This window comes from Poecilia mexicana, unplaced genomic scaffold (genome assembly GCF_051168715.1).
Source record: "Poecilia mexicana isolate PSO_F unplaced genomic scaffold, ASM5116871v1 scaffold_14, whole genome shotgun sequence".
NCBI lineage: Eukaryota > Metazoa > Chordata > Actinopteri > Cyprinodontiformes > Poeciliidae > Poecilia > Poecilia mexicana.
Window position 1 is genome coordinate 23,379,717 of NW_028263383.1, and position 5,265 is coordinate 23,384,981.

Below are 5,265 nucleotides of genomic sequence, written 5' to 3' on the forward strand. Positions count from 1 at the left end.
CTTATCAATGTCTTGATTAAATGCTAGTTTGAACTCAGATAGAAACTCTTCATATGTGCAGTTAAAGTCGGTGGAAGAAGAAAACCTCACTTCAGCCCAATCCAAGGCACGGTCTGACAAGTGTGCAACTATGTAAGAGATCTTGGTAGAATCGAGAGCAAATCTATGGGGTGAGTTATTAAATTGGATGTTACACTGCATTAGAAATCCCCTAAATCTTTGGGGATCCCCATCAAACCTGGGAGGGCTGGGCAGGTGACAGTCAGAAAAAGTGGTCTGGACAGGAGCTTGTCAGGCGGATTCAGGAGCTGCAGGAATCGCCTGGGCTGGATCAGGAGTAGAAGAGGAGGCTGAGGTCTGTGGAAAGCGAGATCGAAGAAAAGTGGTTAGTTCGGCTAGCTGACGGTTGGTCTCCGCCTGACGGTTACCCAGTTCCTGGAGAGCCGCTTCATGGCTCTGAATAGAGTCCTGCTGTTGTTGGAGAGTTCTGCGAATGGTTTCTGCTGGGCTCTCAGTTTGGCCAGAGTGTTCTGTCATGCTGGGTTTTAGTTTTTGAGCCCACATGCAGAAACTCAGAGAGGCTGAATGAAAATTTAGATGTTTATTGACAAAGATAAAAGTTCAAACATCCACAGTCGGGAAGCTGCTGTCGGAGGACTGGCACAGCTGCACACAGGGGAGAGTGGAGGTGAGTTTAATGACCGTAGGAAATCAGGCAACTTGTATGGGTTCGAAGCTTACTTGTGATAATGAGTTCTGGTTGGGGGAAGGTTCCGGTACCAGGTTGCGGCTAGGCGTAGAGGCTGACTCGGAGAGAGATGAGGAAGGAAACGACTCTTGAGTGTGAGAGAGAGAGACCAGGAGTCTTCGGGGCGGACTCCAGCCGGAGGCGCCCAGAGGGCTCTTAAACAGAGGGATGTGGGGGGTTTCCAGTTCCCGGTGAGTCTCGCTCCCAGCGTCGTGAGGGGACTTCCCTCTAGGCTAGACAACAGGAGTTCTCCGGGGAAAACTTGAAGAAGTCCTGGAAGAGGTCACAAAACAACAGGTAAGCTCTTAGGCAACTAGAAACAATCTCAATGAGACGAACTGTAGGAAGGCTGGAGGTACCACAATAGGTAAAACACTCTGGCGGTGAAGAGTGGGAGCCTGCCGCTTAAATACTCCTCTAGATGACGATTAGAGCCAGGTGCGTACCGCGGAGCCTGCTGACACACCCACCAAGGGAAAAAAAAAAACAGCCTCTGGCGCCCTCAGATGGTCAGAGCTGAAAAAGAAGAAAACCCAACCTGGTACCTAACAAGACTGAGATGTTCTAGATGTAAAGATTTATCAGAAATGTTTTATGTTTATAATTTATCATTTCCCCCTTTTGTTTTCTTATGTAAATAGAAAACAAACAAAATATTGTTCAGATACTCTTTTTTTTTTTTACATATGTCTAAAATGTCCAACTGAAACTGTACTGCAAAGGCCAAAAGTTTCATTATTTTAAAGAGTTCAGATCAGAATTTGGGTTGCTTTCCTAGAAGGCAGTGTCAATGTTTATTTTGGATTGACAAAAGACAAATTGATCAATTTAGGCAGAGGAGCAAAAGATGTAGACAAAAATTATGCAGTACTGTAAGATGTCTTTGCGTTTCAAATCAAATGTTTTGTTGGACATCTGAATTAATTTATGTATTAATTCAATCAAAATTTAAGGAACACAAATGTTGGGAGCCAGTTTTTGCCCAATCAGTTTGTTTTTACATAATCAATTATCATATCCACTTTAAAAGTTTCATGTCCAATTTGTGCCTTTCTACCAAGACACGCATGCGTTTCGAAATCAAGAGTTAGTTCCGTTAGTAAATTAGTTGGTTAGTTGGTTTGTTATTAGGAAAAAAAATAAAAAACAACAATAATATCAATAAAAATGAAAATGAAATAAAACATGTCAAACCAAATGAAACAGTCTCGTAATAAATGCCGTCTGGTTTTAAACCAAAGCTGAAATGTGATTAGTCCTTTTCCAACATATTATTTCCCATTTTGAAGTAAGATAACCGAATTATCTGGATTTAGAATCATAAATTGTCTTTGAGACAAGAATATTTTGTAATGAACCTTAATTGAATCCGGATCTGTTTCATAATCACCTTTGAAGTCATACAAATATTCATATTTATTTACCAATCCTGTTCCCTCTTTAGACATTTTAAGGTGACCAAGTTTCAAATAAAAAGGAATCCTGTTTTTGATAAGATAATGAGAGACACATTTTGATTAATCCATGATAAAGTTCAAGTCTGGTATAAACCTCATTTTTCAAGTTTCATTAAGTTTAAATTTAACCCTGTCTACAGCTAAGCCGAATTTAAAAAACTTCAACACATTAGATGTCACTTTATTTTGTTTATAATTTTACCTGTTATGTAATTTCATTCATCCTTCATACAGTTAATTTTACCACATGTGAATATAGTGAATTGTGCAGGATTAATTTAGTTTCAATAAGTTTCCCTTACCATCATTTATTCCTTCCAGCCAATATTTTCCCAAAGGCTGTCTGTTTAACAGGTCGCCTCCTTTCTGCACCAGGTATTCTAGCCCTTCTTTTTTTTTAGTTTTTCTCTTTCTCCCTTATTTTCATATTCGTCATGCTTTGACAAATAGGTTATTAATGCTTCTATTTGCTCACCGAGCTCAATCCATGGCCCGATGCCCCACTTTGGATCGTATTTTTCTTTTCAAATTCACCCTCCATCTGTTTAGGCTAAAATTTAGGCTCAAAAATCACCTCTTCTCTCTTTTTTTTTATTTTTGCTCGCACGGCGGCGAGGAAATCAAACACAGCAGAAAATCAAACCCAGCAAACAAAATCAAAAACCTCCCACAGATTTTAATTTCCCAATGTTGACCATGGTTTTAAAACACATTGCAATAAACATAAAAGTACATTTAAACACATAACGTCTGCTCAGCGGCAGAAGCTTACACACACAGCTTTCAGATACACAGAAATGGATCCACGCTTTTCAGCTCCGATGATGTCCTCTTTTATCACTTATTTCACTTATTTTCTTCACTTATTACTCTTTAGAGGAACAGATTGCGATCAACCTTTATCTTATTCTCTTATCTCTTTATTCTCTTGTCTCATCTTTTTTCCTATGGTGGACCCCTCTCAACACTTTTGTGTTTCTTGAGCAAGTCACAGATTGGCTAACGCGTTCTTTTCCGAGGGCAGTACTCCTCGAGGATAAAACCGACAAAACCTAGTCTTTCTCTTCCCCGCGTCCGGCAGAAGAGGGGGACAACCACTTCCCACTGCAGTCTAGCCAACCGACCTTTTACTTTGACTATTAACTATTTAACTAACTTTAACCTTACTCCTTATGAACAACTCGAAAGCCTTTAGACAAACAAATCAAAAGCAGTACGAACAACAGTTGACAACGAACAATGATTGACAACTTAAGACGACTCAGTAAGAAGCAGACAAACCTGGGAAATAGTACAGACAACGGCTGATAACTGAAATTTATACAGACCTGAGAAACAGTACAATGGTGTATATTAAGGAACAAGTGTCCTTACCTTTTATTTGGGCCCTACACCAGAGTACTGTTTCGGAAAGTCTGCGCCTAAACGGCCAGTCCAATCTCTGCTCATGTGTCAACACAAAACCATCCTCTGCTACCATCTGTTGAGAACGAGAATCTCAATCGATGAATCATAATTTGTATTGACACACGGAACATAAAATCAGCCAAGAAAAGCATTCAGACTTTACTTATTTTATTAACTTTCAGCGCTGAAAGGAGACGCTTTACCATTACATCCGAGAAGAGTTTCTAAAAAAGTCTGTGCAGCGTCTGAGGAGAAAGAGGAGGGTAGCTGATTATATGAACTGAAGACACTCCCTGAAATCACACCATGTCTCTGTGTCCTGATAAGTTTCTGTTTCTCGTGAGAAATATGCTTTAGTGTCTAACAGAATCAAAAAATGTAACTCTTTACTATGGGCCCTTTGTCTAACAGCGTGTGACTCTTTCTCGGCCTTGGTAAAGCATCTCAACACTACACAGAAAAGCACAGATCACAACAGTGATAAGAGAACATTATATGCTTCTGAGGAAGTGGTGGCTCAAATGCCTCTGTGTTGGCATTTCTCTGTGTTGGATTTAAACCAAGGCTTTTACCAAGTAAAGTTGGATGTTCAATTAACTATAACACACATCAACATCACGTTTTAGTGGCTGGAGAGAGCTTTAGGGTCTTTCCACACTTCTCTTCTCGGTTTGTCATTTCAGGTTGGTGGCTGAAAGCAGGAGTGGTCTGAGGTGGTGGGTCAGCTCAGGTGCAGGTGCTTTGCTGGCATGAGCACTGCATGCCAGCAAGGCATGTAGTACGGGTGGGCTGGGGTTGCTGGCGTTGGCTGAGCATGTGGGCAGGCTCCATGGTTTTCTCCTCTATTTGCTGCTGTGTGGGGGAATGTTAGTAATGCTTGTTCGTTATTCTGCAATAGCCAGCCACGCCCTAACCTCACCACTGACTGACTATTGACCAGTTCTCTGTCTAACAGGTCCGGAAAATCCCTGAAACCTGGGTCTTACCCTATCATAGGTTTACTAGAGAATTTCTGTTTAAACTGGCGGCGGAGAAAACTCGTCTAGCTCTAACTACCTTCAGATCCAGAAGTTACGGCCCTTTTCAGTTGAGAAACAGTCGACAGAGTAGCGCTAGCTGCCGCGTAGTTCCAACAACCACTCCTGTTAACGGTAGCTTTCCTCCTTAAAATAACGTGCACTTGTTATCGGCTAGATTGGATTTAGTGACTTAGATATAAGTCCCAGGGCCATTATTTATTGCTCGCCAAAGGAAAGTAAGAAGCCACCAATTTCTAGAATCATGCATTTAGATTTTACTTATACCAGAAGAACCCTCATCAAACAGTGACTCAATTGAATTCAATGTCCACAACCTCTATTCTTATTTTTATTATATTTTATTAAGCAAGCTTTAGCAGGGGTAAATGACAAGCAGATTTAATAAAAGTAATTGTAAACTTGTAACAAGTATTAATCTCAAATTATAAAATCAACCAAATCAACCATATCCTATCTTATTTCTATCCCTAACCTGTGTCACTAATCTCACTGAGCGAGGCTTTAGGGGCAGGGCAACTCACACCCGATGTTAGTCGATCTTGGCAGCCGAAATCTTTAGACGTCCTTGGTTAGAGTCTCTGTCCTGGCCGGGCAAAGTCCTTTTCCGGAAAAG

General features: G+C 40.8%; 1 long non-coding RNA gene across 1 annotated transcript; it reads right to left on the reverse strand.

The window, feature by feature from the left end:
* Positions 1 to 586: 586 nt before the first annotated feature.
* LOC148155553 (uncharacterized) lies at positions 587 to 1,242 on the reverse strand. The gene is made up of 2 exons (XR_015765226.1): positions 742 to 1,242; positions 587 to 666 (listed from the first exon to the last, which is right to left on the reverse strand). It is a non-coding gene; the product is annotated as an uncharacterized LOC148155553 (long non-coding RNA).
* Between the last annotated feature and the right edge of the window lie 4,023 nt (positions 1,243 to 5,265).